Source organism: Monodelphis domestica, chromosome 1, assembly GCF_027887165.1.
Source record: "Monodelphis domestica isolate mMonDom1 chromosome 1, mMonDom1.pri, whole genome shotgun sequence".
Lineage (NCBI taxonomy): Eukaryota > Metazoa > Chordata > Mammalia > Didelphimorphia > Didelphidae > Monodelphis > Monodelphis domestica.
Window position 1 is genome coordinate 598,769,512 of NC_077227.1, and position 22,429 is coordinate 598,791,940.

At 37.5% G+C, this 22,429-nt stretch overlaps 1 protein-coding gene across 4 annotated transcripts in view; it reads left to right on the top strand.

Moving 5' to 3' along the window:
• The first annotated feature begins 761 nt into the window (after positions 1–761).
• STK35L3 (serine/threonine kinase 35-like third protein) overlaps positions 762–22,429 on the top strand; it is a 135,024-nt gene continuing 113,356 nt past the window's right edge. The window contains exon 1 of one of the 4 annotated variants that reach the window (XM_007476520.3): positions 762–849. The gene's annotated coding sequence lies outside the window, so the exon portion shown is untranslated. Of the gene's footprint in view, positions 973–22,429 lie in introns of all 4 variants that reach the window. The other 3 variants (XM_007476523.3, XM_007476521.2, XM_007476522.2) reach the window with 3 other exon arrangements.

Genomic DNA, 22,429 nt, shown 5'->3' on the forward strand with positions numbered 1-22,429 from the left:
TCCATTCTGTGGAATTTTCAAATAAAGATTTTAATTAAAAACAGACACACACACAATTCTTGCCTTCAAGGGGTTTTTATTCTAGTGGGAGTAGGAAACAACATAGAAGCAGATAAACGATATATACATGACAAGCTGAGAAACACCATTTGGGAGAATCCAAAAAAGGATATAAATGGAGATTTTAAAACTTTCAAGTACTTGAAAGGTTGTTGCATGGAAGAGAAATCAGACTTGTTACAGAGACCCAGATTTACACTCAGTATAACAAAAAACTTCCCAATATTGAAGCTATCCCCAAATAGAATGTTTTGCCTCCTTAAACTGTGAGTTATTTTCTGATATTCCAGCCCTTTGAGGATGATATATTACAGAGGGGGATCTTCTCAGGGACAAGCAGGACTAGATGGCTTTTGAGATTCTTTCTAATCCTGTAATTCTCTGATAACATTGCCATGAAGTCTGCACAGATGGAGTAGGTGTGTGTGTGTGTGTGGGGTGGAGGGGGACAGAGGCGAGGGAGGTTGGAAAACCCCACTCCACATCCTCAGGGCCCAGGTGAAAAAGTTGGTACCCAAGTTCCACCCCTTTGGACTCTCTTTGACTTCTGGCTTCTACACGAGAAGAGTCCACTGAGAAAGCCAATGGAGAGGCGTCGATTAGTGGGCGTGGGCCAGGTGAAGGGTGCGGATTGGTTAACGGGAGCCAATGGAGAGGGGCGGATTTGGCGGGCGAAGGCCAATAGCAAGGCAGCCGGAGCTTCTTGACCACGTGGGACAGGAGGCGGGAGCAGAGCAAGAGGCACTACTGACCTGACAGGAAGCGTCTTGAGTAGAGGAGGGCAACCAGGTGTGTGGGTGAGGGCGAGCTTCGACCGGTTTAGACAGGGAGGAAACCAAGGGCCGGAAGGGGCAAATGAACGGAGTGGAGAATTGGAAGGCCGAGCAAGGGGCTACTGGGCTGGCTTGAGGGGTAAGTGTAGGATCTGAGCCAGGGTCCTGAAGGTCCTTCTGAGGGGATGAACAACAAGACTGGGAATGGAGGATAACAAAGGAAGAAATGGAAAGACATCTAATCTCGTAAATCATAGGTTTAATCGATTTAGAACTAGAGATCCAATCCAACTGCCTCATTTTACAGCTGACCAAACAGTCTCAGACAGTTTAAGTGACTTGTCACACAGATAATAGCAGAACTGGGATTCCAATAGAAGTCCCAGAGCTCTTTATAGTACACCAAACTTCATATGTTTAGGTTGAAAAAATTAGAATTTTTCTATATTTACATATCATCTATTTTATCAAATCTATTTCTTCCAATCCATCCTACACAGTCTATCTACACCACCGTGTTGTAGTGGCAGGAATGCTTTACCAAGAGTCAGGAAGACCTTAAATCTCACTGTTGACATTTATTACTCCCTTTTAAAGAAATCATACTTTTTTTTTTCATGCATTCTCAGATTTATGCATATCTGGAGGCAGCTGAGTAGCTCAGTGGATTGAGAGCCAGGCCTAGAGACAGGAGGACCTAGGTTCAAATCTGGTCTCAGACACTTTCTAGCTCTGTAACCCTGAGCAATTCACTTAACCCTCATTGCCTAACCCTTATCACTTTTTGGCCTTAGAACCAGCATACAGTAGTGATTCTAAGATGGAAGGTAAGGGCTAAAAAAACAAACAAAAAAAATATGCATATCTATCTGTCTGTCTATCTCCCTTTATAAAGTGATTTCCTGAAAACAACTCTATAAAGTGGGTGATTCCATTGAAAAAACTGAGTCTGAAAGATTATGATTCACTCAGTGTCACATAACTAGTGTCAGACTTAAGATTCTTGCAACTCAAAGATCAGTGAGCTCTTTCCATTATAATACTCTAAAATGTAAAAATGTGGGCAATTGGCCTGCTAGACAGATGATCTCTAAAGTCTTTTCCAGCTCTGATATGCTCATCATTTTCGATACCAGCAGTTCTTACAATATGGTTCTCAGTTCTAGTTAAGGGACCTTTGGGGCTTCAGGTAGTATGTGAGGTCAAAGCTATTTTCATAATAATACTAAGATGTTTAAACTTTTAATAAGGTAAATATTGATAAATATACCCCCTAAACCAAAGCCCTTTGGTTGGGTCTTCAATAAATATTTTTGTCCAAAAAATCAGTAGAATTTATTGAGAGGGAAAAGTTAGACATGCATGTCAATAATTTTTAAGAGGGCAAAGGGATCCAGAGACCCAAAAGTTTGACAACTGCTTTTCTTGCTTTTGTTTGATGAGGATTTGGTTTGACCAGGTTCTAAACCCAAGTTAAGCTGTTTTCAAGCAATTAGTGCTTCTTTCACTAGTTGGTATGAGTTAGATGCAGCATGTCATCTGTAAGTTAAGGACACCTGCCTTAAACTATTAAAAGTAGAAGAGAATTCTCTTTGGAGGAGGATGTTATAAATGGTACTTACTACCAAGCATTTATTGGATTTTAAAGAACAAAGAATCTCTAAAGAGTAAAGAAACCCTTGGAATGATTGGATCCTACTTGCTACATTTGGAAAAAGATTAGCCTTTGCATTGATGGAAAAGAGAAACCTAGTATTGCTGTTAATAATGAGGCAGTACTGCATTTGGCATTTAGGTAGAACTTAATTTCATCTTACCTACTACTTTAATGTTTAATCCCCGTCTCAAAACCCTTTAATGGGTCTTTCTATACTCTTTGGCATTAGATTCACATTGCACATTTGTCAGGGGAGGTAGCTGAAACTAATAAATGGAAAAGAAAAGTTTTGTAGATGATTCATGGATTTTCATTATTCTCACTCCATATTTTAATAGGCAATTAAGAAAAGACTATATAGTACAATACTCTAAGAATCTGTGATTTAGTTGTTGTGAGTATTCCACTGATCTTCAAAACCTATCTAAGGGGGACAGCTGGATGGCTCAGTGGATTGAGAGCCAGGCCTAGAGATGGGAGGTCCTAGGCTCAAATCTGGCCTCAAACACTTCCCAGCTGTGTGATCCTGGGCCTAGCCCTTACTTGACCCCCATTGCCTAGCCCTTACCACTCTTCTGCCTTGGAGCCAATACACAGTATTGGCTCCAAGACAGAAGGTAAGGTTTAAAAAAAACAAAAACAAAAACCCTATCTGGCTTAGTATCTTTTTTGAGCATTTCTGGGGACAAAATATTTGTTATCCTTAGGTCATACTTAGCAAGTCTGTTTGAATCACCAGTTTGACAAATGGTTATACTAGTGAATAATATCAGGGCTTTTATCCAATTTTATCTAAACCATTCCTCCTTTTCCTTTGCATTATTGAGTATCTTTTTTGGTGAAAGAAACATTTGAAAACTATATTGTTACCATTAAATTTCAGAGTATAGAAGAACAAGATCTTCCAATGTGTAGCTGATATACATAACTAATTCTCCAGGAACCCTTGTTGAGTCTGCAGAACAATTAATTATTCTTACTTTCTTGATCCGTTGGACCTTCAACATTGAGCAGAAGGCATATAGGGCCATAAGCACTGGAACTTTGAGCTGGAAGGGACCTTAGAAACCATCTAACCTGAATTTCCCATTTTATAGATGAAAAAAACTGAGGTTTAGTGAATTGAGGAGACATGTCTAGATTCATATAGTTAGTAAGTGTTAGAGGTGATGGAAATCCAAAATACAATAAACAAAATATTTTATGGAAGAAAAAGTATAGGACATCAAGAAGCAAGACTCTAGGGGAGTGAGGTGGGAAAGAGAACCCAGGCTTTGGGTAGTAGGGTTGCTTTTGTTGTTTTAGCTCCTAGACTATCAGAGAAGAAATGGAAATGAGTTGTTTGGATGATTGAACTTTGTTCAGCTGTTTTAAGTCAAGTCTGAATCTTTGACCCCATTTGGGATTTCCTTGACAGAGATGCCCAGGTGATTTGTTGTTTCCTACTCCAGCTCCTTTGATGTATGAGGAAACTGAGGCAAACAGGGTAAACTTACTTAATGAGGGTCAACTACTAAGACTCAAAGACCATGAATAAAGGATTTACTTTTTTTTTTCTTTATAGGAGAAACCTGGGTATTTTCAAAGGTAAAACAATAGGAATGAGAAATTCAAATAAGAGAGGGAAACAGTGCTTAGGAACAAAGACTAGATTGGGATCCAGAAAATTAGTGGAGCAGGTTAGTTGTATATGTGTATGTATATTCAGTAATATTTAATTTTCTCCCAATTACATGTAAAAACAATTTTAACATGTTTTCTAACATTTTTAGTTCTAAATCATCTCCCTCCTTCTCTTCCTTCCTCCTCTCTAAGACAGGAAGCAATTTAACATAAATTATATATTTGGTATTATGCAAAATATATTTCCATCTTTGTCATGTTGTGGAAAAAGACATATCACACACGAACACACATGCATGCACACAAACAAAAATATGAAGAAAATAAATGAAAAAATTATATGCTTTGATCTGCATTCAGGCCCCATCAATTCTTTCTCTGGAAGTTGATAGCATTTCTCATCAGAAGTCTGCTGGAGCTGTCTTGAATCATTGTATTGCTGAGAAAAACTAAGTCATTCACACTTGATCATTTTTTAAAATTAAAAAATGTATTTGTTACTCTAAAGTTTCCAGGTATTTCCCATTTCCCCTCCCCTAACTGGAAGAGGAATTATTCTAAAGTTTCCAGGTATTTCCCATTTCCCCTCCCCTAACTGGAAGAGGAATTATTCTAAGTGTGTGTATGTGTATAAAACTACATCTTGTTTATTTCTGTTTTTTCTCTGGAATGAATATTCACAAGTTATTCTTCAAACAACATTTCTATTCCTGTATATAATGGTTGTACTTCATAATTTTTTTGTTTCTTTGTTTCTTTTTCTTTCTTTTCTTTTCTTTTTAACATTGTTTCATTTGGTCATTTCCAAACATTATTCATTGGAAACAAAGATCATTTTCTTTTCTTCCCTCCCCCCACCCCCCACCTCTCCCATAGCCGATGTGCTATTCCACTGGGTATCACATGTGTTCTTGACTCAAATCCATTTCCATGTTGTTGGTATCTGCATTAAAGTGTTCATTTAGAGTCTCTCCTCAGTCATATCCCCATCACCCCTGCAGTCAAGCAGTTGCTTTTCATTGGTGTTTTTACTACCACAGTTTATCCTCTGCTTGTGGATAGTGTTTTTTAGATCGCTGCAGATTGTTCAGGGACACTGCATTGACACCAATGGAGAAGTCCATTACCTTCGATTGTACCACAGTGTGTCATCAGTCTCTGTGTACAATGTTCTCCTGGTTCTGCTCCTTTCGCTCTGCATCACTTCCTGGAGGTTGTTCCAGTCTCCATGGAATTCCTCCACTTTATTATTCCTTTTAGCACAATAGTATTCTATCACAAACATATACAACAATTTGTTCATCCATTCTCCAATTGAAGGGCATCCTTTCATTTTCCAATTTTTTTGCCACAACAAAGAGAGCAGCTATAAATATTCTTGTACAAGTCGTTTCCCTTATAATCTCTTTGGGGTACAAACCCAGCAGTGCTTTGGCTGGATCAAAGGGCAGATAGTCTTTTATTGCCCTTTGGGCATAGTTCCAAATTGCCCTCCAGAATGGTTGGATCAATTCACAACCCCACCAGCAATGAATTAATGTCCCTACTTTGCCACATCTCCTCCAGCATTCACTACTTTCCTTTGCTGTCATGTTAGTCAATCTGCTAGGTGTGAGGTGATACCTCAGAGTTCTTTTGATTTGCATCTCTCTGATTATCAGAGATTTAGAGCACTTTTTCATGTGCTTATTAATAGTTTTGATTTCTTTATCTGAAAACTGCCTATTCATGTCTCTTGCCAATTTATCAATTGGAGAATGGCTTGATTTTTTTGTACAATTGATTTAGCTCTTTGTAAATTTGAGTAATTAAACCTTTGTCAGAGGTTTTTATGAAGATTATTTCCCAATTTGTTGCTTCCCTTCTGATTTTAGTTATATTGGTTTTATTTGTACAAAAGCCTTTTAATTTGATGTAGTCAAAATCATTTATTTTACATTTTGTGACTCTTTCTAAGTCTTGCTTGGTTTTAAAGTCTTTCTCTTCCCAAAAGTCTGACATGTATACTATTCTGTGTTTGCCTAATTTACTTATATTTCCTTCTTTATGTTCAAGTCATTCACCCATTTTGAATTTATCTTGGTGTAGGGTATGAGGTGTTGAACCAAACCTAATCTCACCCACACTGCCTTCCAATTTTCCCAGCAGTTTTTATCGAATAGTGGATTTTTGTCCCAAAAGCTGGGATCTTTGGGTTTATCATATACTGTCTTGCTGAGGTCAATTGCCCCAAGTCTATTCCACTGATCCTCCTTTCTGTCTCTCAGCCATTACCAAATTGTTTTGATGACTGCTGCTTTGTAATATGGTTTGAGATCTGGGACTGCAAGGCCCCCTTCCTTTGTATTTTTTTTTCATGATTTCCCTGGATATCCTTGATCTTTTGTTCTTCCAAATGAACTTTGTTATGGTTTTTTCTAAATCAGTGAAGAAGTATTTTGGTAGTTCAATGGGTATGGCACTAAATAGATAAATAAGTTTGGGTAGGATGGTCATTTTTATTATATTGGCTCGTCCTATCCATGAGCAGTTAATGTTTTTCCAATTGCTCAAGTCTAGTTTTAGTTGTGTGGAGAGTGTTTTGTAGTTGTGTTCATATCGTTCCTGTGTTTGTCTTGGGAGGTAGATTCCTAGGTATTTTATTTTGTCTAAGGTGATTTTGAATGGGATTTCTCTTTCTAGTTCCTGCTGCTGAGCTGTGTTGGAGATATATAGAAAATCTGATGATTTATGTGGGTTTATTTTGTATCCTGCAACTTTGCTAAAGTTGTTGATTATTTCAATAAGCTTTTTGGTTGAATCTCTAGGATTCTTTAAGTAGACCATCATGTCATCTGCAAAGAGTGATAACTTGGTCTCCTCCTTGCCTATTTTGATGCCTTCAATTTCTTTTTCTTCTCTAATTGCTACTGCTAGTGTTTCTAGTACAATGTCAAATAGTAGAGGTGATAATGGGCATCCTTTTTTGACTCCTGATCTTATTGGGAATGTGTCTAGTTTATCCCCATTGCAGATGATATTAGCTGATGGTTTTAGATATATACTGTTTATTATTTTTAGGAATGACCCTTCTATTCCTATGCTTTCTAGTGTTTTTAATATGAATGGGTGTTGTATTTTATCAAAGGCTTTTTCTGTGTCTATTGAGATAATCATGTGGTTCTTGCTGGTTTGCTTGTTGATGTGTCAATTATGTGAATGGTTTTCCTAATATTGAACCAGCCCTGCATCCCTGGTATAAATCCTACTTGATCATGGTGGATGACCCTTCTGATCACTTGCTGGAGTCTTTTTGCTAGTATCCTATTTAAGATTTTTGCATCTATATTCATTAGGGAGATTGGTCTATAGTTTTCTTTCTTTGTTTTTGACCTGCCTGGTTTTGGAATCAGTACCATGTTTGTGCCATAAAAGGAGTTTGGTAGAACTCCCTCTTGGCTTATTATGTCAAATAGTTTGTATAGTATTGGGATTAACTGTTCTCTGAATGTTTGATAGAATTCACTGGTGAATCCATCAGGCCCTGGGGATTTTTTCTTAGGAAGTCTTTGATGGCTTGTTGGATTTCATTTTCTGATATGGGATTATTTAAGAATTCTATTTCCTCTTCTGTTAGTCTAGGCAGTTTGTATTTTTGTATATATTCATCCATATCCCCTAATTGGTGTATTTATTGCCATATAATTGGGCAAAGTAATTTCTAATGATTGCCTTAATTTCCTCTTCATTGGAGGTGCTGTCCCCCTTTTCATCTTTAATGCTGTTAATTTGCTTTTCTTCCTTCCTTTTTTAAATTGCCTTGTGATCTGAGAAGGCTGAATTCATTATTTCTGCTTTTCTGCATTTGTGTGCTATGTTTCTGTGACCTAATGTATGGTCAATTTTTGTGAATGTGCCATGTGGTGCTGAGAAGAAGGTGTATTCCTTTTTATCCCTATTTATTTTTCTCCATATGTCTATTAATTCTAATTTTTCTAAGATTTCATTCACTTCTTTACCTCTTTCTTATTTATTTTTTGATTTGATTTATCTAAATTTGATAATGGTTGGTTTAAGTCTCCCACTAATATGGTTTTACTGTCTATTTCTTCCTTCAATTCTCCTAGTTTCTCCATTAGAAATTTGGGTGCTATATTATTTGGTGCATACATTTTGATTAATGATATTTCCTCATTGTCTAAAGTCCCTTTTAACAAAATATAATTACCTTCCCTATCCCTTTTGATCAGGTCTATTTTTGCTTTGGCTTTATCAGATATCATGATTACCACTCCTGCCTTCTTTCTGTCAGTTGAGGCCCAGAAGGTCTTACTCCATCCTTTAATTCTGACCTTGTGGGTGCCAACCCGCCTCATGTGTGTTTCTTGAAGACAACATATGGTAGGGTTTTGGATTCTAATCCATTCTGCTATTTGTCTACGTTTTATGGGTGAGTTCATCCCATTCACATTCAAAGTTATGATTGTCATTTGTGGACTCCCTGGCACTTTGATATCTTTCCCTAATTCTAACCTTTTCTTCTTCGGCTCTACCTTTTAGTCCAGTGATTTACTTTGAATCAGTCCCCCTTGTCCCTTCCCTTGATGTTTCCCTTTTTAGTTCCTCCCTTTTCTTCCCTCCCCCTCCCCCTCTCTTTCCCTCCCTTTTTATTTTCCCTCTCCCTCTCCCCTCCTTGGTTTTCCCTTCTCCCTACCCTTGTTGCGTAAGATAGAATTCAAGATCCCAATGGGTCTGGATGTTTTTCCCTCTCAGAGTTGATTTCCCTGAGATTAAGGTTTAAGTAAAAAACCCTCTCTTCCTCTCCTTCTTATAGGAGTTTTCTTCCCCTCCCCTTCCCATGTGAATCTTTGTGTGAGAAAGATTATTCTATTTGGTCTTTCTTTACCCCCTATTTATACATTACATTTTCCCCACATGTTAGTATACATAGATTGATAGAAATGTAGTCCTTATAGAAGAGAGTTTGAATAAAGGAAGAAGATAACATTTCTCTCCTTTCCCCTTTCCTTAATATTTACCTTTTCAGGTATTCCTTGCTCTTTGTTTTTCGGTATCAAACTTTCCACAGAGCTCTGGTCTTTTCTTTGCAAAAACTTGGAAATCTTCTATTTTGTTGAAAGCTCATACTTTCCCTTGGAAGTATATAGTCAGTTTTGCTGGGTAGCTGATTCTTGGTTGAAGACCCAGCTCTCTTGCCTTTCTGAAGTTCATGTTCCATGCCTTACAATCATTCAGAGTAGAACTTGCAAGGTCTTGTGTGACCCTGATTGGCATTCCTTTATATCTAAATTGTCTTTTTCTGTCTTCTTGTAGGATTTTTTCTTTTGTTTGAGAGCTTTGGAATTTGGCAATTACATTCCTGGGAGTTGTCTTTTGGGGGTTTAGTGTATAAGGTGTTCTGTGAGCTCTGTCAGTGGCTGTATTGCCCCCTTGTTCTAGAATCTCTGGGCAATTTTCTTTGATTATATCTTGTATCATGATGTTGAGTTTGGTGTTTATTTCTGGCTTTTCTGGAAGTCCAATTATTCTTAAATTATCTCTTCTCCCTCTATTTTCCAGATCTGTCACCTTGTCGGTGAGATATTTTATATTCTCTTCTAATTTCTTGGTATTTTGGCTTTGCTTTATTAATTCTTGTTCTTTTACACGATCGTTGTCTTCCAGTTGTCTGATTCTGGCCTTTAAAGCCTGGTTTTCCTTTTCAGTTTGGTCACACAGGTTTTGTAGATGCGTGAATTTCTTTTGCATTATTTCCCACTTTTCCTCCCAGAAGACTTCCATCTTTTTGGTCATTTCTGATTCAAATTCTTCATGGGTTTATGGAGAGTTTCCATTTCCTTTGGAAGGTTTCGGAGCATTTTCTTGTGTATCGTCTTCTATCTCCTCTGTAGTTTGTATTTTGGCTCCATAGAATGTGTCCAAAGTCGCCCCTTTCTTCTTATTTTTCTTGGGATTTTGGGGCTTCTGTGCTTCTGTGGAGTTTGCCATCTCTGAATGGGGAGGATTAGCTTTTCTTATCTCTGTCTGGTGTTCAGAGGCTTTAGTCCTGGGCAGATTGTTGGTTCAATGAGCTTTCCCTGGGTTAAACTGAGTATGCCTTAAGGCAATGACTTTCACTGGAACTGGAATGGAAGGGTCGGACCAGGGAGCCACACTCTCCCCCGGCTCTCTCTGTTTCCCTGCTGCTAAGCCCCCTCGACTGGACTGGGTCGGGTTGCTTTCTGGAAGTTGCCTTCAGAATAGCTGGCTTTGAGGCTGTTTTGTCAGCCCTGAGGGTTGCTGTTGTTTCAGAGGACCCTGCTCTCTGCGGGGGAAGGGGCCGCGGCTTTCTGGAGCTCCGAGGGCAGTGACTTTCACTGAGACTTGGATAGCAGGATCCAGCTGGTGAGGCTGTCTTGCCCACCCTGAGGGTTGCTGTTGTTTCAGACGACCCTGCTCTCTGAGGGGGGTGGGGCTGCGGCTTCCCGGAGCCTTGGACTCTGAGCTCCTACCCCTTAGGTCTGAGTGATCTCGGGTTCTGGCTTTTGAGGGGGGCTGTACCTTTTGATCCAGGTCCAGGTCCAGGAGGAGGATTCCCAGGGTCTATGCTGTTGATTATTTTGAATTTCAGAGCCTTAGGAGTTTATAGTTTGAGATTGGTCGGGAAGAGTTTCCGGAGGTCTGAACTTCAGCTTTCTCTAAGCCTCCATCTTGACCCTCTTTCTCTGTTTTTGACCTGCCTGGTTTTGGAATCAGTACCATGTTTGTGCCATAAAAGGAGTTTGGTAGAACTCCTTCTTGGCTTATTATGTCAAATAGTTTGTATAGTATTCGGATTAGCTGTTCTTTGAATGTTTGATAGAATTCACTTGTGAATCCATCAGACTTTGGGGATTTTTTCTTAGGGAGTTCTTTGATGGCCTGTTGGATTTCATTTTCTGATATGGGATTATTTAAGAATTCTATTTCTTCTTCTGTTAGTCTAGGCAGTTTATATTTTTATATATATTCATCCATATTGCCTAGATTGGTATATTTATTGCCATATAATTAGACAAAGTAATTTTTAATGATTGCCTTAATTTCCTCTTTATTGGAGGTGATGTCCCCCTTTTCATCTTTGATGCTGTTAATTTGCTTTTCTTCTTTCCTTTTTTTAATTGGACTGACCAGTACTTTGTCTATTTTGTTTGTTTTTTCAAATTACCAGCTTCTACTCTTATTTATTAGTTTAATAGTTCTATCACTTTTGATTTTATTAATTTCTCCCTTAATTTTTAGGATCTCTAGTTTGGTTTTCTTCTGGGGGGTTTTAATTTGTTGTCTTTGAAGTTTTTTTATTTGCATTTCCAATTCATCGATCTCTGTCCTCCCTACTTTGTTAATATATGCATTCAGGGATATGAATTTACCTCTGATTACTGCTTTGGCTGCATCCCATAAGGTTTGTAAGGATGTCTCAGCTTTGTTATTTTACTCGATGAAATTATTAATTGTTTCTATGATTTGTTCTCTAAACGATTTTGGAGTATCATATTATTTAATTTCCAATTAATTTTTGATTTGGTTCTCCATGTACCCTTACTGATCATTAGTTTTATTGCCTTATGATCTGAAAAGGCTGCATTTATTATTTCTGCTTTTCTGCATTTGTATGCCATGTTTCTGTCACCTAGTGTATGGTCAATCTTTGTGAATGTGCCATGTGGTGCTGAGAAGAAGGTGTATTCCTTTTTGTCCCTATTTATTTTTCTCCATATGTCTATTAACTCTAATTTTTCTAAGATTTCATTCACTTCTTTTACCTCTTATTTATTTTTTGATTTGATTTATCTAAATTTGATAGTGGTTGGTTCAAATCTTCCACTAATATAGTTTTACTGTCTATTTCTTCCTTCAATTCTCCTAGTTTCTCCATTAGAAATTTGGGTGCTATACTATTTGGTGCATACATGTTGATTAGTGATATTTCCTCATTGTCTAAAGTCCCTTTTAACAAAATATAATTACCTTCCCTATCCCTTTTAATCAGGTCTATTTTTGCTTTGGCTTTAATCAGATATCATGATTACCACTCCTGCCTTCTTTCTGTCAGTTGAGGCCCAGAAGGTCTTACTCCATTCATCAATTCTGACCTTGTGGGTGCCAACCCGCCTCATGTGTGTTTCTTGAAGACAACATATGGTAGGGTTTTGGATTCTAATCCTTTCTGCTATTTGTCTACGTTTTATGGGTGAGTTCATCACATTCACGTTCAGAGTTATGATTGTCACTTGTGGACTCCCTGGCATTTTGATATTCGCCCCTAATTCTGACCTTTCTTCTTTAGCTATAAACTTTTAAGCCAGTGATTTACTATAAATCAGTCCCCTTAGTCCTCTCCCTTGATATGTTTTCCTTTCTAGCCCCTCACTTTTTGTTCCCTCCTCCTCCCCCCTCTCCTTCCCTCCCTTTTTGTGTTCACTCCCCCTTCCCCCTTCCTTGGTTTTCCCTTCTCCCTTACCCTGTTGGGTAAGATAGAATTCAAGATCCCAATGGATCTGGATGTTCTTCCCTCTCAGAGTTGATTTCACTGAGAGTAAGGTTTAAGTAAAAACTCTCTTCCTCACCTTCTTATAGGAGTTTTCTTCCCCTCCCCTTCCCATGTGAATCTTTGTGTGAGAGAGATTATTCTATTTAGTTTTTTTTCCTATTTCTTGGAGTATATCTTAGTACCACCAACGATTCCTCCCTCCCTTTTTCTTTCTATCCCCCCTTTCTCCATATCATCTTGATGCCCCAATTGTTCCCTATGCATGATTCTTCTTACTACTCTAATGATACATAAAATTTTTGAGAGTTACACATTACATTTCCCCCACATATTAATATATATATAAATTGATATAAATGTAGTCCTTATAGAAGAGAGTTTAAATAAAAGAAAAAGATAACATTTTCTCCCTTTCCTTTTCCTTTATATTTACCTTTTCAGGTATTCCTTGCTCTTCGTGTTTGGATGTCGAATTTTCCACAGAGCTCTGGTCTTTTCTTTGCAAAAACTTGGAAATCTTCTTTTTTTTTTTTGAATGCCCATACTTTCCCCTGGAAGTATATAGTCAGTTTTGATGGATAGCTGATTCTTGGTTGAAGACCCACCTTTCTTGCCTTTCTGAAAATCATGTTCCATGCCTTACGGTCGTTCAGAGTGGGAATTGCAAGGTCTTGTGTGACCCTTGTTGGCATTCCTTTATATCTAAATTGTCTTTTTCTGGCTTCTTGTAAGATTTTTTCTTTTGCTTGAAAGCTTTGGAATTTGGTAATTATATTCCTGGGAGTTGTCTTTTGGGGATTTAGTATAGAGGGTGTCCTGTGAACTCTTTCAATGCCTATATTGCCCCCTTGTTCTAGAATCTCTGGGCAGTTTTCTTTGATGATATCTTGTATTATGATGTCGAGATTACTATTTTTTCTGGCTTTTCTGGTAGGCCAATTATTCTCAGATTGTCTCTCCTTCCTCTATTTTCCAGGTCTGTCATCTTGTCAGTGAGATATTTTATGTTCTCTTCTAATTTCTTAGTCTTTTGGCTTTGCTTTATTAATTCTTGCTCTTTTGCAAGATCATGGTCTTGCAGTTGCCTGATTCTGAGTTTTAAAGCCTGGTTTTCCTTTTCAGTTTGGTCAGGCTGTTTCTGTAGTTGCATTCTTTTCTGCTTCAGATTGCTGAGTTCCTTTTGTATTATTTCCCAGTTTTCCTACCAGGAGGCTTCCATCTTTTTGATAACTTCCAATTTAAATTCTTCAAGAATTTGTGGAGAATTTCCATTTCCTTTGGAAGGTTTCGAAGCATTTGCTTATGTTTCCTCTTCTATCTCCTCTGTATTTTGTATTTTTGCTCTATAAAATATGTTGAAAGTCACCCCCTTCTTGCTTTTCTTGGTGTTTTGAGGTTTTTGCACTTCTTCACTGTTTGCCATCTCTATCTGAGTGAGGAGAACTGGCTCTTAGTGTATCTGTCTGATGGTCCGAGGCTTTAGCCCCCGGCAAATTGTCCATTCTCTGCAGCTGCTCTGTGTTCCTGGGGAAGCCCAGGGTCTGCCCTCCCCTGCCTGCCAGTGTTTCGGGTGTTACTGCCTTCAGTTCTCTCCAGTTGCTTCTCCGCTACCTTACTTCCATGCTCTGAGCTTGGCACAGCACTCTCCACAAGGTACCTCAGTGCCTTTATGGGCCCTGAGGTTTCTGTTCTTTCAGAAGACCATGCACTCTAAGTGGGGAGGGGTCCTGGCCTCCCTGAGCTCTGAGGGCTCCTGATGGGATTAGGTTCAGCTGGGTTGGTCTGGTTGTGCCCTGAAGCAAAAACCTCCACTGCTGTCTGTGTTGAGTGCCCCGAGACTGGCTCAGGTTACTTTCAAGGTGAGCCCTTTGGAGCAACCCCTTTGCTGGCCCCGAGGTTTCTGTCCTTTCAGAAGACTCTTCATTCTAAGGGGGGGTGGGTCCTGGCCTCCCTGAGCTCTGAGGGCTCCTGATGGGATTAGGTTCAGCTGGGTTGGACTGGGTGTGCCCCGAAACAAGAACCTCCAGTGAGACTCAGATGGAAGGACCCAGCCAGGGGGCTACAGGCTCCCCCTGTGTCTCTCTGTTTCCCTGCTGTCTGTGTTGGGTGCCCCTGAGACTGGCTCAGGTTACTTTCAAGGTACACCCTTCAGAATAGCTGGACCTGAGGTTCCTGCTGCTGCTGTGGGCTCAGCGCTCTGGGTTGGGGGGGGGGATGGGTCCTGGGACCTCCCTTCTGCCTTCCCCTTAGATCCGAGTGATCTAGGATTCTGGCTTTTGGGGGGCATACCTTTTGATCCAAGTCCAGGAGGAGGGTTCCCCGGCTCTGTCCTGTTGTTCAGTTCGAATTTCGGTGCCCTAGGAGTATTAAGTTTGTAATCGGTAAGGAAGGGTTTTCAGAGGTCTGAACTTTTGCTGCCTCTAAGCCACCATCTTGACTGGAAATCCTGTACTTCATAATTTAATGTAGGTTGTTCCATGTTTTTTAAAAATATTGACCTGCTCATCATTTCTTACTATATTGTAATATTCCATTACAATCATGTGCCATGACTTATTTAGTCTTTCCCCAGTTAATGGGGATCCCCTCAATTTCCAGTTCTTTGCCACCACAAAGAGAACTGCTATAAATATTTTAGAACAATCATATTCTTTCCCTTTTTTCCATCATCCCCTTAGGAAACAAACCAAATAGTGGTATTGCTGGGTCAAAGGGTACACACAATTTTATAACTCTTTGGGCATAATTCCAGATTGCTCTTCAAAATAGTTGAATCAGTTCATTGTTTCACCAATAGCATATTTAGTAAGCTAGTATTGTTACTGTGCACAGTGTTCTGCTTCTGCTCACTTCACTTTACATCAGTTCATATAAGATTTCCCAAAATTTTCTGAGAGCATCCTGCCCATCATTTCTAACAGCACAACCATTCCCCAACTCATTCACATCCTCTCAATTTCTAAGTCTTTGCCACTACAAAGAGCTCTATTATAGATATTTTGCACATATAGGCCCTTTTCCATTTTTTAAAATTTTGCTCTCATTGGAATACAGGCCTACTAGTGATAAAACCGGATCAAAAGAGGGGTTAGTTTTCCAGAAGTTGATTCTTAAACTTCTGAGGTATACAGGGAAAAATAGTGTGTATTAATAATAATACTTCATATTTACATAGTAATTTTAAGGTTTATAGTGCCCTTCCTCACAATGGCCCTATAAGATAGTGTTAGATTTAAAATGGTTGAGGTCTTAAACTGTAGTGAGTTAAAATGGTGGAAGATATAAATTGTGATAGATATAAGAGAGGGTGAGTAAATTTGACTGCAGAAATATGTTTCACTACAATGTCTTGGTTTTTAAATCAAATATAAGGTGGTTACCAGGGAAATATTCCCAATTATTCAAATACCCAAGTCAATTGGGTTTTATAGAGATTTTAATTAACAATACAATGAGTAATCAAAGAAAGAGAGAGAGAGTAAGAAAGGAATAAGTATGAAGGGCCTCAAGCCAATATGGTCTAGACCTGAGTCTTAAGAGAGAAATCAGTCAGTTTTTTAACACTCATCACAAGGTCTGCCTAAACAAGAATTCTAGTGACACCAGGCCAGCTCCATCTCAGCTGACTTCATCAGAGAGCCTTCCAGCCAGAGACTGTTCCAAAGGGCCTTTCTCCAGAGCCCTCTCTCAAGAGATTCTTTCCAAGCGATCCTCATCAGAGATCCTCCAAAAAGATTTCTCCAAAAGGATCTATCCTCAAGAGATTCTGCTTTTTCTTATATAGGGGTTTTTCTCCCATGTCACCTCCCCTAAGTCCCTACATCTACCAATCACTGTAGATGTTTTCCAAAAGACAGCCCATTTTGAATTCACAGCTGAGTAGATTAATCTCTTTAGTAAATCCGAAAAAATGCTGCTGTGTCGACTAATTTCATTAAGAGAAAACCTCTGAGTAAGTTTTCACCTTTTAGGTCTAAGTAGTTTACAAGTTGCTCCACCTTTATAGGCACCTAGCATCCCATTGTATCAATTCATGGCTAAAAGAACTCCTTTCCTTTATAATTATGGTTTTCAAGTACTTTCATTGTTTAGCAAGGAGTTTTCTGCCCTAAAGCAGTCCCAAGTAGGGATGGGGTAGAGATCCTCCCATAGCAAGGAGTTTTCACATTCAAGTAGAGTTCTCACTATCTGGTAGGGAATTATTTCAAGTAGGGAATTGGAGGATTCCTCAATGTGGAGTAAAATTTTTAACATTCATAAGTCTGTGAAATTTTAAGATTTACAATAGGTAGTTCAAATATTATATCCCCATTTTACAAATGAGGAAAGTGAGGCTCAGATATTTTAATGACTTAGCTCAGATGATTTAGCTTTTGAGTGTTGGATTCATACCCAGCTCTCCTGACTCTAAACCCTGTTCTGCTTGCCTAACTATAACAGGGATGGTGGTGCTGCTGCTGAAGTTGGGGAGACAATAGCATCCCTGAATAGAAGTTTTCAATCTTAGTAAAGATTTCAGTTATAAGAGTATAAGATTAGGTATAAGGAAACCAAATTCAGTTCTGGCTTTGACTCTTGATTAGCTTTGTGACCTCAGACCAATCATTCCCCTTTCACTCTCAAAAGCTCCTTTTGACTTTAAAATATTCTGTGATTCTCTGGGAATAGAAAGCTCAGAATCTTGGGTACCATGGGAGTTTCCCCAACTCTCTCCACATATTTGATTTCATGTTTGAGAACTTCTACAGTAACATGTCATTGTGAAGATGAGTATTAAGTTATTTTATAAATTAGTGACCAACATTTTTTTGTAGGGGGATTTTGAGAGAATGCTTTTATAACTACTTTTTTCTTGAATAGAGGTTAATAAGGGAATCATATAATAGAACCTATCTCACAGGATTCCTTTAAGAATCAAAAGAGTTAATGTATGAAGTGTTTTACAAACCTTAAGGTACTATATAAATACTAGTTACTATTACTGCTTTTATTAATATGGCAACATTTCAATCATATTTCATGCAGAAAGTGTTAGTATTTTTGGCTTCCTGTTGGCACACTCCAAATTCTGGTTTCTTTTCCAGTAATATCATCTGAGAGAAGCAGCACCAGTTTTTGACATAACTTCTATAATTAAATAAAACAAAAAATAAAACCCCAAGTCCAAAATATTTTGTTATTTTCTGGGGAACTGAATAGTGTAATATTTACTAAATTGTTCTGTGGGCTCCTGGGTAGTCCATGTGATGGGAATTGTGGCTTCATGGAAGAATTTTTATCTACACCAAAGATATTTTCTTCCTTGAAAGTGTTAAATATGAAATTACATATCTCAAAAATATTATCTTTGGCAATTTTTCATCATGAAAGGAGCTATAATGTCTTCTATTTTCCACAAAATTTTCCTGTCTTTTATCGCAGAGTATTTCATACTTCTTAATATCCTGGATACCCAAACCAACATTTATGGTTTTATCAATGTTTCAAGCTCAGAATTGTTTTCTTGACCAAATTAGTTTGAGGAAAATTGTTTAAAGGACATTTTATTAGTCTTTATGATGTAGTGAGAACCCAAAGTTTTTATAAATTGTACAAACCTTTTCTACCAAAGGGTTGAATTACATTCATGTATTCGGGAAACATGTATTGAGTGTCTGCTATGTTTAATGACTTATGCATTAACAAATTTATTAGATTATGTAGATTGTATACCTACCCCAGCTTGAGTTACTTTTATTTATTTATTTATTTGTTCATTTTTTAACTTGGAAAATTTTATTTAATTAATTTAGAATATTTTCCCATGGTTACAAAATTCATGTACTTTTCCTCTCCTCCCCCACCCTGCTCCCATGGCTGACACACAATTCCACTGGGTTTTACATGTATCATTGATTAAGATATATTTCCATTTTGTTGATATTTGCACCAGGGTAATCATTTAGAATCTATATCCCCAATCATATCCCCATCAACCCATGTGATCAAGCAGTTGGTTTTTTTGTGTTTCTGCTCCCATAGTTCTTCCTCTGAATGTGGATAGTGTTCTTTCCCATGAATCCCTCAGAATTGTCCTAGATCATTGCATTGCTGCTAGTAGAGAAGTCCATTATATTCGATTGTACCACAGTATATCAGTCTCTGTGTATAATGTTCCCCTGATTTTTCTCCATTCACTCTGCAACAATTCCTGGAGGTAATTCCAGTTCACATTGAATTCCACCAATTCATTTTTTTTGAGCACAATAGTATTGCATCACTAATAGATACCACAATTTGTTCAGCCATTCCCCAATTGAAGGACATCCCCTCATTTTCCAATTTTTTTGCCACCACAAAGAGTGAGACTATAAATATTTTTGTACAAGTCTTTTTCCTTATGATCTCTCTGGTGTATAAATCCAGCAGTGGTATGGTTGGTTCAAAGGGCAGGAAGTCTTTTTAGTGCCCTTTGGGTATAGTTCCAAATTGCCATCCAGAATGGTTGGATCAATTCACAACTCCACCAGCAATGCATTAATTACCCCCACCAACATTTATTACTTTACTTAGCTGTCATAATGGCCAATCTGATAGGTGTGAGGTAGTACCACAGAGTTGTTTTTATTTGCATTTCCCTTGTTATAAGAGATTTAGAACACCTTTACATGTGCTTATTGATAGTTTTTATTTCTTTATCTGAAAATTGCCTATTCATGTCCCTTGCTTTTAGTTGATTCTCTAGGATTCTTTAAGTAGACCATCATATCATCTGCAAAGATAGCTTGGTCTCCTTGTTGCCCATTTTAATACCTTCAATTTGTTTTTCTGCTCTAATTGCTACTCCTAGTGTTTCTAGTACCATATTAAACAATAGAGGTGATAATGGGCATCCTTGTTTCATTCTTGATCTTATTGGGAAGGCTTCTAATTTATCCCCATTACAGATGATGCTTGCTGATGGTTTTAAATATATACTGTTTATTAATTTTAGAAAGGCCCTTCTATTCCTATACTTTCTAGTGCTTTCAATAGGAATGAGTGTTGTATTTTGTCAAAGGCTTTAATCATGTGATTTTTGTTGGTCTGCTTGTTGATATGGTCAATTATGTGGACAGTTTTCCTAATACTAAATCATCCTTGCATTCCTGGTATAAATCCCACCTTATCATAATGAATAACCCTCATGATCACTTTCTGGAGTCTTTTTGCTAGTATTCTATTTAAGATTTTTGCATCTATGTTCATTAAGGAGACTGATCTGTAGTTTTCTTTCTCTTTTTTTGACCTGCCTGGTTTTGGAATCAGTACTGTATTTGTGTCATAAAAGGAATTTGGTAGAACTCCTTCTTTGCTTATTCTCTCAAATAGTTTGTATAATATTGAGATTAGTTGTTCTTTGAATGTTTGATAGAATTCACTTGTGAATCTATCAGTCCCTGGGGATTTTTTCTTGGAGTTCTTTTATAGCTTGTTCAATTTCTTTTTCTGATTTGGGGTTGTTTAGGTAATCTATTTCTTCCTCTGTTAGTCTAGGCAATTTATGTTTTTTGTAAATATTCATCCATATCACCTAGATTGCCATATTTGTTGCCATATAATTGGGCATAATAGTTTTTAATGATTGCCTTAATTTCCTCTTCATTAGAGGTGAGGTCTCCTTTTTCACCTTGGATACTGTCAATTTGGTTTTCTTCTTTCCTTTTCTTAATTAAACTGATCAGTACTTTGTCTATTTTATTTGTTTTTTTCAAAGTACCAGCTTCTAGTCTTATTTATTAAATCAATAGTTCTTTGACTTCCAATTTTATTAATTTCTCCTTTGATTTTTAGGATTTTTAATTTAGTTTTCATCTGGGGTTTTTAATTTGTTCTTTTTCTAGTTTTTTAATTTGTATGCCCAATTCATTGACCTCTTCCCTCCCCCCCCCCCATTTGCTAATATATGCCCTCAAGGATATAAATTTCCTCCTGATAATTTCTTTGCCTGCATCCCATAGATTTTGGTAAGATGTCTCATCATTGTCATTCTCTTCAATGAAATTATTAATTGTTTCTATGATTTGCTCTTTAATGAATTTTGGAGAATCATATCATTTAATTTCTAATTAATTTTTGGTTTGGCTCTACATTTACCCTTGCTAATTATTATCTTTATTGCTTTATAATATGAAAAGGTTGCATTTATTATTTCTGCTTTTTTGCATTTGTTTGCCATGTTTTTAATGCCCTAGTGCACGATCAATCTTTGTGAATGTACCATGTGCAGCTGAATGGAAGGTGTATTCCTTTTTGTCCCTATTTATTTTTCTTCATATATCTATTAACTCCAAATTTTCTAAGATTTTATTCATATCTCTTACCTCTTTCTTATTTATTTTTTTGGTTTGATTTATCTAGATCTGATAGAGGATGGTTCAAGTCTCCCACTAGTATAGTTTTACTATCTATTTCCTCATTGAGCTCGACTAGTTTCTCCTTTAGAAATTTGGATGCTATACCATTTGGTGCATACATATTGAGTACTGATATTTCCTCATTGTCTATATTGCCTCTTATCAGGATGTAATTACCTTCCCTATCTCTTTTAATAAGATTTATTTTTACTTTGGCTTTGTCAGATATCATGATTGTGACTCCTGCCTTCTTTTTCACATTTGAAGCCCAATAGATTTTTGCTCCAGCTTTTTACCTTTACCTTGCGTGTAGAGTCTACCTGCCTTATGTGTGTTTCTTGTAGACATCATATGGTAGGATTTTGGTTTCTAATACACTCTGCTATTTGCTTCCTCTTTATGGGTGAGTTCATCCCATTCACATTCAGAGTTATGATTACCATCTGTGTATTCCCCAACATTTTGGTTTCCTCTCCTAGTTCTGCCCTTTCTTCTTTCACTATTTCCTTTTAAACCAGTGGTTGCTTTTTTTTGCTGGTTCTCTTTGTTTTTTTTTTTTTTTGAAAATTTTATTTAGTCAATTTAGAGCATTATTCCTTGGTTACAAGAATCATATTCTTTCCCTCTCTCCCCTCCCCCCCAGCCTCTTCCTGTAGCTGATGTGCAATTCCAGTGGTTGCTTTTAATCAGTCCCCTTAATCCCCATCCTTATATTACTTCCCTTTTTGCCCCCTCTCTTTTTGTTCCCCTTTATTTTTTTAGTATCTATTAAATTCCCCTCCCCCTCTCATTCCATTCTTTTTTGTATTCCCTGTCCCCCTTCCCCCCACCTTGGTTTTTTCCTGTAGGGCAAGATAAAATTTGATACCCCAATGGATTTAAATGCTCTTCCCTATCAGAATAGGGAGTTAGGTTTAAGTATTACCTATTAACACTCTCTCCCTCTCCTTTTAATAATAGTATTCTTCCCCTCCCCTTTGCATGCTCCTCTTTGTGTGGTATACATTAACCTATTTTTATTTTTCTTATTCTGTCAAGTTTCTCTTGGTGCCACCTTCTATTCTCCCCCCTTTTCTTTTTTTGCATATCATTTTAGACCATTTAGTACCCCAACCTCTACCTGGGAATAATTCTTCTAATTAGTATAATAGTGAATATTTTTGAGAGTTACAAATAACATTTTTCCATATAGCAATATAAATCATTTTACCTTATTGAAGCCCTTAAAGAAGAAAATTAAATTTTTTTTTCTTTCCCCTCACTTTCTTATTTACCTTTTCATGTTTCTCTTGAATTTTGTGTTTGGATATCAAACTTTCTGCTTAGTTCTGGTCTTTTCTTTACAAATACTTGGAAATCTTCTATTTTGTTGAATGCCCATACTTTACCCTGGGAGTATATAGTCAATTTTTATGGGTAAGTGATCCTT